This window comes from Oncorhynchus mykiss, chromosome 29 (genome assembly GCF_057628025.1).
Source record: "Oncorhynchus mykiss isolate SJ-2025 chromosome 29, ASM5762802v1, whole genome shotgun sequence".
In the NCBI taxonomy this organism is placed as follows: domain Eukaryota; kingdom Metazoa; phylum Chordata; class Actinopteri; order Salmoniformes; family Salmonidae; genus Oncorhynchus; species Oncorhynchus mykiss.
Window position 1 is genome coordinate 37,683,018 of NC_143050.1, and position 14,483 is coordinate 37,697,500.

Below are 14,483 nucleotides of genomic sequence, written 5' to 3' on the forward strand. Positions count from 1 at the left end.
TGAGGCAGTGAATGAACTGAGAGAGAAAGCACGCATGTAACGATTCTCGTTGGCGGAAGGAGAGGGGGACCAAAATGCAGCGCGGTAAGTGTTCAACATATTTTAATAGAAAAACTGAACAATACACAAAATAACAGCGAAGAGAAAACAAAACAGTTCTGCCAGGTGAACAGACACTAAACAGAAATTAAACACCCACAACCAAAATGGGGAAAACAGCCTACCTAAGTATGATTCTCAATCAGAGACAACGAACGACACCTGCCTCTGATTGAGAACCATACTAGGCTAAACACATAGAAATATAACAACATAGAAAAAAGAACATAGACTACCCACCCCAACTCACACCTAACACAAAGACATAAAAAAGGAACTAAGGTCATTACGTGACAACGCAGGGCATTCTACGCAGCGAGGTGTGGGGTCCACTTGCAAAACAAGATATCATCAAATGGGACAAAGACCTTATTGAAACCCTGCATGCAGAGTTCTGTAAGATTATCCAAAATGTCCAGAGGAAATCTACAAACAATGCATGCAGGGCAGAATTAGGCCAATAGCCACTAATAATAAAAACTCAAAAAAGAGCAATTAAGTTTTGGAAACATCTAAAATACAGTGACCCCCTCTCATATCATTACCAAGCCCTGCAATGCCAAGAGCTGAGCAAAGAAAAAAGTCCCCTCATCCAGCTGGTCCTGAGTTCACAAACCTGTTCTACTAACACACTGAAGACTCAGGACCAGAACATCCAATCAATCAGGATAAACCAAATTACAACACAGTTAAAATAAAACTCTTGCTTACTGGGAAACACAAGCACAAAGCAAAATGCAGTGCTATCTGGCCCTAAATCAACAGTACACTGTGGCTAAATATTTAACCATGGTTACTGATCAAAACCTTAGAAAAACCTTGACAAAGTACAGGCTCAGTGAGCACAGCCTTGCCATTGAGAAAGGTAGACACAGGAAAATCTGGCACCCTGTAGAGGAAAGGCTGTGCACATGTACACTACTGTATGCTTATTGTTATTGTTGAATGTATGGTTATTTTGACACTTGGCTATTGTTGTTACTGTTGTCCCGTTGACAATTTTAATTCTCATTTCATTTTTTTTATATTGTAAATATCCAAAATAAGTTTTGGCAATATGTACATTGTTACTTCATGCCAATAAAGCAAATTGAATTGAGAGGGAGAGTGAGAGAGATGACTTGAAAAGAGAAAGGGAAAGGGGAAGATTACTTGAAAAGAGAGAAAGGGAGACCAGGGGGATGATTTGAAAGGGGTCAAATCGAAGTGATTTCTTCTTGATCGGTCAGCTGCAATGTCAAAATTGGCCATATTGTGTAAATTCATGGAAGCTAAAATGTGCGCTTTGGAGTTATGCATTAGGGTTAGCAGTGTGGTTAAGGTTAGGGTTAAGGTTAGTTTGAATTACTTTGTGGCTGTGCTAGTGAACTCTGCAGAACAAGATTCAAGGTGAAAAAGGATAACCACACACATGTACAAACACATAGTCACAGCTAAACAGAATGACAGCAAGAGAAACAGCAAGAGAGAGAGACGGAGGAATGAGGACAGAGAAACACAAGGAAACAATAGAGATGCTAGGAGAGATGTAGAGAATAGAAAGCGAGTGAGAGAGAGGGTAGGAGAGAGTGAACTATAGTGAGAGAGTGCTGCAGTGTGACAGGTACTGCGGCAGCATCATGAAGAAGCACACACACAAATTCACGCAAGTACACACACACACACACACACACGAGTCTCTCGGACTTGTTCTCTCTAGCACGGCGATATATGAGAAATAACAGATCCCTAATTAGGCTATTTTAAGGAATTGATTGACCTAGAGTTGGCACACACTGAAGTTGCACTGCCTTCCCTTAAACTTCGGTAAACTAACAGATGTTTGTGTCTGACTGTGTACACACTGGTAACAGCAGTCTACGGATTAAGACAGTAGTTCCATTAACTTCTATAAGCCGAACAAATTCAACCATGTCCACAACCTTTTCCACCGAGAGGGTAGAGAGAGAGAGGAGAGAGAGAGAGGATGGGGAAATGAAGGAAGGGGAGAGAGAAGTTATTGATTTCTCCTCTGCAGGTTGATTAAGTATTTGGTTTACCTTTCCCGGGAGACGAGCTGTGGTGATGGCTGCTGCAGAGTAAATATGAAACTTGTGTGTGTGTGTGTGTGTGTGTGTGTGTGTGTGTGTGTGTGTGTTGTGTGTGTTGTGTGTGTTGTGTGTGTGTGTGCGCGTCTTTGTGATGGCTGACTGGGAGACTGACTGTGATATTTTAGCTCTCTGCCTGTCTGTTTCCCCCTGACATTTGAGCTTTCAAACAAACAATGCCCAATCAGCCTGGATGGCAGAAACAGGGAGCTTGGGTCTAAACAATATCTCTACTCATTTGGAACAATGCCTCGGTGGGGTTGCACACACACATACTTTCTGTACCCCCATGATGAAATCGCAGAGGGGAGTGTTGATCCGTCTCTGTCCGTTAGTACGTTAGGCACACATGATATCTCAGACAGTACTGGCCAGATTTATATGAAACTTGGGTGAATGATGCGTCTTGCCAAGGGGATCTGGCATTTACAATAGTACACTGATTGGCCAAAAGGGAGTGCTATGGTAATCAACAAAAATGCCAAACTTTGAACAAGCATATTTCCTGTCCTGTTTCAGCTATTGTCATGAAATAGCTCAAATATGCAAAAAAAAAAAAACATGTTTTAAGTGTGAAGTAGGCATTTGTCTGAAGCCGAAAAAGAAAGGAAATTCACAAGCGCCACCATGCCTATTCCACCCATGCTCTACCAAGGTTTTCCAGCTCCCAGCTTTGACCTACTACAGTAACTATGTTGGTATTGTACTTCAAACTATGTATAAGGCAGGTTGCTTAGGATTCAAACCTTCTCAAAAAGACAAATTAATACTCTTAGATGAGGTGCTAGAGGATAAGTCCCAAATGATCTAAATGCCTTTCATGCTCGCTTCAAGGTATATAATGCCTTGCATGACAGCCCCTGTTTTTCCGGATTACTGTGTGATCTCACTCTCCATTGCCGAAGTGTGCAAAACATTTAAAGAGGTTAACAATCACAAGGCTGCCAGACCAGACGGAATAACAGGGCGCATTCCCAAAGCAAGTGCAGATCAGCTGGCAAGTGTCTTCAAAGACATTTTCGAATGATCCTTGCCCCAGTCTGTAATCCCAACACGTTTCAAGCTGACCACCATTGTCCATGCTCCGAAGAGCTCCAAGGTAACCTGCCTAAATGACTATCGCCCTGTGGCCTTCAGAAAGTATTCAGACCCCTTTGCTTATTCCACATTTTGTTGTGTTACAGGCAGAATTTTAAATGGATGAAACAGTTGTTTGATCAACCTACACATAATACACTATAATGAAAAAGTGAAAACGTTTTAGACATTTTTGCAAATTTATTGAAAATGAAAACATAGAAATATATCACATTTACATAAGTATTTACACCCCTGAGTCAATACATGTTAGAATCACCTTTGGCAGTGATTACAGCTGTGAGTCTTTCTGGGTAAGTCTCTAAGAGCTTTGCACACCTGGATTGTGCAACATTTTCACGTTATTATTTATTTTTAACACTTCAAGCTCTGTCAAGTTGGTTGTCCATCCTTGCTAGACAGTCATTTTCAAATATTGCCCGAGATTTTCAAACCGACTTAAGTCAAAACTGCAACTAGGCCACTCAGCAACATTCAATGTCATCTTGGTAAGCAATCCCAGTGTATATTTATCCTTGTGTTTTAGGATATTGTCCTGCTGAAAGGTAAAATCTGTCTTCTAGTGTCTGTTGGAAAGCAGACGGAACCAGAATTTCCCCAAGGATTTTGCCTGTGCTTAGCTATATTCCTGTTTATTTTGATCCTAATAAAAAAACCTAGTCCTTGCCGATGAGAAGCATACTAATAACATGATGCAGCCACCACTATGCTTGAAAATGTGAAAAGTGGTACGCGCTGATGTTTTTTCTATGCCCCAACCATAACGAAATACCATCAACCATCAGGAAATAAAGTTCATTTCTTTACAACATTAGTGCAGTTTACTTTAATGTCCTATTGAACAGGATTCAAGTTTTGGAATATTTTTATTCCGTACAGGCTTCCTTATTTTCATTTAGGTTAGTATTGTGGAGTAAATACAATGTTATTGTCCGTCCTCAGTTCTGTCACAGCCATCAAACTCTGTAACTATTTTAAAGTCACCATTGGCCTCATGGTAAAATTCCTGAGCGGTTTCCTTCCTCTCCGGCAACTGAGTTAGGAAGGATGCCTGTAGTGACTGGGTGTACTAATACACCATCCAAAATGTTAATAATAACGTCACCATCCTGAACGGGATATTCAATGTCTGCTTTTTTATTCTTACCCATCTACCAAAAGGTGCCCTTCTTTGCGAGTCATTGGAAAACCTCCCTGGTCTTTGTGGTTGAATATGTGTTTGAAATTCACTGCTCGAATGAGGGACCTTGCAGATAATTGTATGTGTGGGGTACAAAGATGAGGTACTCATTAAAAAATAATGTTAAACACTATTATTGCACACAGGTCATGCTATGTATTGTGACTTTTTGGGATAGGGGGCAGCATTTTCATTTTTGGATGAATAGCGTGCCCAGAGTGAACTGCCTCCTACTCTGTCCCATATGCTAATATATGCATATTATTATTGGATAGAAAACACTCTGAAGTTTCTAAAACTGTTTGTATGTGAATATAACAGAACTTATATGGCAGGCGAAAACCTGAGAAAAATCCAACCAGAAAGTGGGACATCTGAGGTTTGTAGTTTTTCAAAACTTGGCCTGCCGAATACACATTGAGATATGGATGAGGTTGCACTTCCTAGGGCTTCCACTAGATGTCAACCATCTTTTGAAACTTGAATATGGATTCTACTATAAAGGAGGGGCTCATGAGACCTCTTTGAGTCAGTGGTCTGGCAGAGAGCCTTGGTCTCATGACACGCGCTCCGGACAGAGTTACCTCTCGTTCCAGTGCTTCTCTGCAGACAAAGGAATACTCCGGTTGGAACATTATTGATGTTTTATGTTAAAAACATCCTAACAATTGATTCCATACATCGTTTGACATGTTTCTAAAGGACTGTAATGGAAATTTTTTGTCTGTTTTTGTCTGGATGAAGTGCCTGCGCCTCATGAAGATGGATTACTGAGCTGAACACGCTAACAAAAAGTGTCTATTTGGACATAGATGATGGAACTTTATGAAACAAATCAGTCATTTATTGTCAAACTGGGATTCCTGGGAGTGCCTTCTGATGAAGTCCATCAAAGGTAAGTGGATATTTATGGTGTTGTTTCTAAGTTTGTTGATTCCAAAATGGCTGATATTCCTCTGTCTGTTTTGGGTTCTGAGCGCCGTTCTCAGATTATGCTTTTTCCGTAAAGTAAAAAAAAAATCTGACACAGCGGTTGCATTAAGGAGTGGTCTATCTTTAATTCTGTGGATAACACTAGTATATTTTACCAATGTTTATTATGAGTATTTCTGCAAAATCACCGGATGTTTTGGAATCAAGACATTACTACACGTAACGTGCCAATGTAAACTGAGATTTTTGGATATAAATATGCACATTATCAAACAAAACATACCTGTATTGTGTAATATTGTGTCCTATGTGTGTCATCTGATGAAGATCATCAATGGTTAGTGATTCATTTTATCTATATTTCTGCTTTTTGTGACTCCTGTCTTTGGCTGGAAATATGGCTGTGTTTTTTTGACTTGGCGGTGATCTAGCATAATCATATGTTGTGCTTTAGCTGTAAAGCATTTTTTAAATCGGACACGATGGTTAGATTAACAAGATGTTTATCTTTCATTTTCTGTATTGGACTTGTTAAACTTCTTGATACTACCCATCCCGCATGCGGGAGCGTAATCATAGCCTCAAACTAATTAGCATAACGCAGTGGACATAAATCTTCCTAGACAATTTTCCTATTCATGAAAATCACAAATTAAATATATTGAGACATAGCATAGCCTATTGTTAATCACACGGTCATCTCAGATTTTCAAAATATGCTTTACAGCCAACGCTAGACAAGCATTTGTGCAAGTTTATCATGGCATAATGCTATGCTAGGCTCTGCTACCAGCAGGCAACATTTTCACGAAAATAAGAAAAGCAATCAAATTAAATAATTTACCTTTGAAGAACTTCGGATGTTTTCACTCAGGAGACTCCCAGTTAGATAGCAAATGTTCCTTTTTTCCAAAAATATTATTTTTGTAGGCGAAATAGCTCCGTTTGTTCTTCACGTTTGGCTGAGAAATCGACCGGAAAATGTAGTCACTACAACGCCAAACTTTTTTCCAAATTAGCTCCATAATATCGACAGAAACATGGCAAACGTTGTTTAGAATCAATCCTCAAGGTGTTTTTCACATATCTATTCGATAAAATATCTCATAAGAAGCAATTGGAAAAATGGCAAGATTTTCTGCAGGAGCCATCATGTGACCACTTGCTCAATGTGGTCCCTTACGGCTATTCTTCAACATAAATGCGTAAAAAGACGTCACAATGCTGTAGACACCTTGGGGAATACGTAGAAAGCGTAAGCTCATTCGCATCTTGTCGTGACAAAATATCCCGTTTAAAACGGGAACGTTTATCCAAAAAATTAAAATACTGCCCCCTAGTTATAAAAAGGTTAATGTGTGAAAGTTACATATTTCTCAAAAATATTTTTGAATTTCGCGCGCTGCCTTTTCAGCGGAATGTTGTCACGTTGGAACCCCTACGCTAGAAAGGTTAAGCAACTTTTTACTCCAGGCTTGCCATTAAAAAGGGGTTGAATACTTATTGAATTAAGATATTTCAGCATTACATTTTTTACATTTATTTTAAAAGATTTCTAAAAACATAATTCATTTTTTTCTTTATGGGGTATTGTTTGTAGGCCAGCGACACAAAATCTAAATGTAATTAATTCAGGCTGTAACACAACATAATGTGGAAAAAGTCAAGAGGTATGAATAATCTGGAGGCACTGTATGAAGTGCTTTGAAAGACAGGTCATGACACACATCAACACCATCATCACAGTCCCACTCCAATTAACATACTGCCCCAACAGATCCACAGATGTCACAAACTCATTTGCAATTCACACTGACCTGTCTCACCTGGACAAGAATGCTACAGCTTAGGGTTCAACACCATAGTCCCCTCCAAGCTTATCACCAATGTAGGGACCCTGGGACTGAACCCCTCCCTCTGCAACTGGATCCTGGACTTCCTGACAGGCCGGCCACATGTGATGAGGGTACTCTAACCCTTAACACAGGGTGTGTGCTGAGTAAGATTAGCTATGTTTATTTCAAAAAGAGACACGTGAACCTAGAACATATTTATCAAGATCTTCCATCACAATTTGAAATGTTCCCAAGCTCCGGCCCTATCCCTGCCTCCAACTAACAAAGACGACATTGCAAGTTTGAATTTTATTTGATTATATAGTCATTACATTGACTTAAAACATGTTTTCACCTGGCAGGTGACAGTGGAAGGAGACATTTTCTTCAACAGCCTGTAGGTAAGAGTTTTCATGAGCTAGCTAACACTGCTAGTTAGCAAGATAGCTCATTTAGCTTGCCACCATAGCATGCAGTGTGACAGACTAAGGCAATAATTGTTTTGGATATTATAGTTTTTTCTGAATACTTAAACACTAACAGTAATTCTTAAAGCACTATCTCTGAAACCATTAACACTTGTAGCCAATGCATTTACCAAGTGTGCCAATCTGAATGCACATTCTCTGCTTTACACTAAGTTTGTAATTTTATAACACACACACACTTTTTGCAAAACTGTAAACACAACTCACTGCTTTATAGTCAGTTTACAATTTAATAGCACACTTCTAGCAAAACTGTAAACATTGCTACACTATTTCGCCAATTGCCTTTCCACATTGACACGTGAAAAAACTTTGCGATAATGACTTCACTTAACAATCAGAGCTTGAGCACTATAAATAGGCCACAGGTAAACATTTGGTTTGGACAACAATGGAGGACAATATTGGACAGAGAGTAAGAGGGGTGATAACTAGAGGAGGAGGAGGTAGCGGAGGATGAGTAGGTGAAGTAGTAAGAGGAGGAGAAGGAAGAGGTGAAGTAGGACAGGGGAGAAGGAGAGGACGTGGAAGAGGAAGAGGAAGGGGAGTCAGGAACATTATAACTGATGAAATCAGAGCGACTGAAATCAGAGCGACTGTGGTTGACCTTCACCTCTTCCTGTCAACCATGGGATGAGCATGAGGGAGGCTGGGCAACGGGTTCAAACAAATCTGAGCCACTATATTGTTGCAGGTATCATCCAGATATTTCTAAATGAGAACAGGTAAGTAATCTGTTAGTGCTGTGGTCTTACTGGTACAGTAATATGTACTGTACCTTCATAATGAGAGGGATCTATCACTAAAACAATTCAAATGCTTTTACAGAACTGCAAGAAAACCAGTATGTGGTGCAAGATGTTGACTGTTCACCCCAGAGCAGGAGACCCACATTGTAAATACAGTCATTGCAAATAATGACTCGGAGAACTGCAGGACCACATAATGGCAGATAACACCATATTCCAAAACGTCGACAGAGTGAGTCTCTCTGCACTGTCTCATCTACTGAAACAGAGTGAGTCTCTCTGCACTCTCATCTACTGAAACACAATAGAATGAGGATGAAGCAGCTGTACAGAGTCCCTTTCGGAAAAAAACTCTGACCATGGAAAACAATTGAGACATGTGCAGGTAAGCTATACTATCCTATCATTGGTACTGGATCTGGAAGTGTATGGTGCTACATCGTATTGAACGTCTTTTTGTACTGTGCTACATTGTTTTGTTTTGTCTCTTTCAGAGAATGATGGAGCTAGAAGCAGATGAAGTGCATCATGAGCTAATATATGTGGAAAGGGCATGTTTCAACCTTGCAAAAATAAGGGGCCGCGGCAGAAATATCATCAGACACGGTGCAATCATTGACATCCTGGGAGGACGTGGTGGCAACATAACAATGTGTGCGGTTATTAGTCAAAACGGCGTCCTTCGCCATCATGCAATCCTAGGCCCATACAACACTGCACACATTATCACATTTCTGGAAACCCTACACAACAGACTAATCCCTAATGACCAAGGGCCAGAGCAGCCCAGGTACGTTATCATTCTGGGACAATATTAGTTTCCACTGGGCTGCTGTGGTCCGCAATTGGTTCACAGGTCACCCACTTTTCATCGCACTCAATCTCCCCCTATACTCTCCGTTCTTGAATCCCATTGAATAATTATTTTCTGCATGACGTTGGAAGGTGTATGATCGCCAACCCCATCAACGCATACCCCTTCTACAGGGAATTGAGGAGGCTTGTGGAGACATCGATCAGGGGTCATGCCAGGCCTGGACACGGCACTCTAAGCCATACTTTCCTTGCTGCCTAGCTCAATACAGCATCGCATGTGGATGAAGTCTTATTGCCAGACTAACAAATAAGGCGAGATGGAGCCCCAAATTTTTTTTATTTTTTTCCCAAGCACAAACGTTTTTGTATTCTTCTACTGAGCTTTTGTTGTTTGAGGAGTGTTAGAATTGGAATACACATCCAAACTTTTACACATTTTGATACCTGTGTGTATGTGTGTTTGCTACATGTATGACAAAACTTTCTTGCAAACTGTTATGCCCTGCACACAGAAAAAGCAAAAGTGTTTTTCATTTATACTTTCAGTGAGTAGTTGGTGCTTCGTGTGCTTCTTCAAATGATGGTCTGTGTGTACTGTATTGACGCAAAAAAAAACACACTTTTTAAAAAGAGTTAAAAGTTTTGCAAGAATTGCTTGCTTTTGCACGAGATGTGTAATGTTTTGCTGGTTCGGTGTAAGGTTTTGTGGTTGGTGTGTAGAGTTTTGCAAACATAGTGCCAAGCAATAAAAAAAACTGTAAAGCTCTGATTTATTAATATGTAATGTATGTGTCAGATGTCCGTGCTCCCGCGGAAATCTGATTAGCATAATAAAAGTATTAGCAAAATAATCTGCAGTTTAAACTAGAGATATCAGATTTTTTTTTACATTCTGTGCGTCTCAATCCAACTCATTCGCCTATGTAACACTTCCACATCTGTGGTGAAAGGTGACAGAGCTAGAGCAGTGTTTGTCAGATCATGAGACATCCAGAACATCGGTCTTCTGGCAAAATCATCTTTAGTGTTCGAGCAGTTTGGCCTACCCCTCCATGGAAAGATGAGCCTCTCAGGAACATGTACATTTTGCTCTAGGACGACCACAGGCCTCACTCGTCTGAAGGTTTCCTGAAAAAAAGTATGGAGTTAAAGTGCATTCAGAGAGTATTCACACCCCTTGACTTTTACTACAATTTTCTATGTTACAGCTTTATAATGATACAGATAAAATAGTTTTATCCCCTCATCAGTCTACACACAATACCCCATAATGACAAAGCAAAAACAGTTTAGAAATGTTTGCACATTTTTTTTTAAAGAAGGAAATATCACATTTACATAAGTATTCAGACCTTTACTCAGTACTTTGTTGAAGCACCTTTGGCAGTGGTTACAGCCTCAAGTCTTCTTGGGTATGACGCTAAAAGCTTGGCATACCAGTATTTTCGGTAGTTTCTCCCATTCTTCTCTGCAGATCCTCTCAAGCTCTGTCAGGTTGGATGGGGAGCGTTGCTGCACAGCTATTTTTAGGTCAATCCAGAGATGTTCGATCAGCTTCAGGTCCGGGCTCTGGCCGGGCCACTCAAGGACATAAAGCCACTCTTGCATTGTCTTGGCTGTGTGCTTAAGGTCATTGTCCTAATGGAAGGTGAACCTTCGTGCCAGTCTGAGGTCCTGAGCACTCTGGAGCAGTTTTTCATCAAGGATCTTTCTGTACTTTGCTCTATTCATCTTCCCCTCGATCCTTACTAGTCTCCCAGTCCCTGCCGCTGAAAAAAACATCCCCACAGCATGATGCTGCCACCATTGTACTTCAACACATGGATGGTGCCAGGTTTAGGCCAGAGAATCTTGTTTCTCATGGTCGGAGTCCTTTAGTTTCCTTTTGTCAAATTTCAAGTGGGCTATCATGTGTCTTTTATTGAGGAGTGGCTTCCGTCTGGCCACTCTACCATAAAGGCATGATTGGTGGAGTGCTGCAGAGATGGTTGTCCTTCTGAAAGATTCTCCCTTCTCCACAGAGGAACTCTGAGGCTCTGTCAGAGTGACCATCAGTTTCTTGGTCACCTCCCTGACCAAGGCCCTTCTCCCCCAATTGCTCAGTTTTGCCTAGGGGCCAGCTCTAGAAAAAGCCTTGGTGACCAAAAAGCCTTCAACATTTAAGAATGTTGAAGGCCACTATGTTCGTAGGGACCTTCAAGGTTGCAGAAATATTTTCGTACCTTTTCACAGATCTGTGCCTCGACACAATCCTGTCTCTGCGCTCTACGGTTAGTTCCTTCTACCTCACGGCTTGATTTTTGCTCTTACATGCATTGTCAACTGTGGGACCTTATATAGACAGGTGTGTGCCTCACCAATCAAGTTGTAGAAACATCTAAAGGATGATCAATGGAAACAGGATGCACCTGCGCTCAATTTCGAGTATCATAGCAAAATATCTGAATACTTATGCAAATAGGGTATTTCTGATATAAAAAAAAAGGTAATTTCCAAAAATGTTTTTGCTTTGTCATTATGGGGTATTGTGTGTAAATTGTTGAGGAAACATTTTTTTTAATATAAGGCTGTACATTTGGAAAAAGGGAAGGGGTCTGAATACTTTTCAAATGCCCTGTATATATGGAGACTGTTTAGTGACTAAAATAAAAGGTTAAATAAATGTAAAATAATTTTATACAATGGTCCAGGTTTTTCTTATATCTCTCCAATATAGGATAGACACTTCAGAACACATTTTTGGGGGGCGTGAACTATCTGTTGTTCCATGTAGGCATCTGTTATTCAACGCATTTGTATGGGCTAATAGCAGTAAGGCCAAATACATTTTTTCATCAAATATCTGTATATAGATATTTTTTATGACACTTCAAGGGGTCTTAAAATTCAAAATCAAATAGCAAAATGATCCTTAAAACAATTTCTTATTGCTTAGTAGTTTAGTTATCCTAACCTGTAATTCACTTAACCTGCTACTGAGGCCAAAAGGAACCTTTGCTAACAGTGGAGCCCGACCAAATCAGATACCCCGACCTCATTGGGTAGTCACACATTATATTTTCTGATGTGACTTTGAGCTCACAAAAATAAACAATATTTTCTATTGCATTTGTCAAGCGTTTAATTACATTTCTCGCAAATAAACTCAGCAAAAAAAAAGAAACGCCCCTTTTTCAGGACCCTGTCATTCAAAGATAATAAGTAAATATCCAAATAACTTCACAGATCTTCTTTGTAAACGGTTTATACACTGTTTCCCATGCTTGTTCAATGAACCATAAACAATTAATGAACATGCACCTGTGGAACGGTCGTTAAGATGGTCACAGTTATCCTTTTATGGCTGCGATCCCCTTACCGGGATCAACATCCAGGGAAATTTCAGAGTGACTAGCTAAAAATACATCGTAACATTAAACATTCTTGAAAATGCAAGTGTCTTACATCCTTCAAAATATTAGAATCTTGGTAATCAAACTACGTTTTCCGATTTAAAATACCTATTACAGAGAACAAATGCCATGCTTTTGTTTGAGAAGAGCGATCAACAACAACAAACATTTTCCGCCATGACAGTTTTGACACATTCACATCCGAAGGTAAAATGATGACTTACGTTCTGATATCTTGCTCTTATTTCTCTTCCTGCGAGTCGCAGTGATCAAATGAAGTGCCGTTTTCTTTGATAAAATAAATTTTTATAGCCTAAAACGAAACATTTTGTAAACCGCTTGTGATGTGAATTCCATCTCTATCAACTTTTGACGGAGCATTCGACGTAATTACACACACTAAACAATCGTTTATTTAGTCATAGTTGGTTTCATTGCAATCCTCTGGATGTTTGCAACACAGCCACAGCTTTTTTTTTGCTGGGATTATTGACCGAAGTGAACTGATTTGAAGACAACAAGCAAGGACCTCATTGCGCACCAATAATATTATCAAAGTTTTGTTGATTGACTGTATTTCTGCCCAATGATCTTCTTAAAATCTAGCTGGGTAGATAGCCAATGAGCTGAGGTAAACGCCATTATGTGATGGTTATGGGTTGGACCACCATCCCTTGTTTGTAAACACACGCATAACGAACTTCATTCTCGCCATTGACCATCAGACTAGTTGCAGTCACGCTTGTTACGCACAGCAGTGTTTTGGAATGTGGTTTCAAGTCTAAGTATACAGATTTGCACCAGATTATAGAAGAGATTGATTGAGAAAGTGAGACAGATATTTTATTTGAGGAATCTTTGAGTGAACACAGTTATTATTCAAACAGGAGCTGTTTCTGCAAGGATAGGACATACTTCTGGACTGGTAAGTGCTAATGCCGTTTTATGAAATATAAATATATATTTATTTTTTTTTGCAAAAATATATATACATTTTTTTGTTACAATTTGCAATGAAATGTGTGAGGAAATGTGTAAAGTACATATTGGCTGACCTGTGTGTTTGTGCGTGTTGTTTGTGTGTGTGTGTGTATGTATATATATATACAGTGGGGCAAAAAAAGTATTTAGGTAGCCACCAATTGTGCAAGTTCTCCCACCTGACAGCCCCCCCATCTCACAGCTAGCCTTCAGGGAGCTGCTCATCCGGGAGCTTGCTGGCTATAGCAAAAAGTCCACTGCATCACATTCTGCCCCCTCTTTCTCTGCCCGCTCTACCTCTGCCCCCTCTACTCCTGCCTCCAGTGGTGTTCATATGCCACAGTTCTTTACTGCAGGCATGACTGTGCCTCAGGGCCAAAAGGGCACAGCATGGATGTGTCGTTGTGTTCTGTGTGGCATGAAGTTCCCCATCACCTGCACCACTTGTTCAGTTTGCCTCTGCTTTACATCATATTTTAATATTTTATTAAACATTTGTACATATGTTTTGTGTGTTAGAATTGCTTTTTGATATGTTGTATATTGTTATTTGCACTGTTGTATAGGTCATTTCACCAATTCGGCCACTTGAGTACATTTGGGCAACTTGTGTGGGACACCTGGGTGACTTCATGCTAAATGTCATGTAGCTCACCCATTCCTGAAGTTATCAGTCTGAAACTTTGCACACCTACAGTTGCCCTCTTGTGTTATCCATAACAATTATCTCCAGCATCCTATCTGACTGTGTGGCTATTCTAGTACATGTGAAAGATGATACTACAACAATAAAAAAACTGAAAACGTACGCTCTTTCTTTCTCTT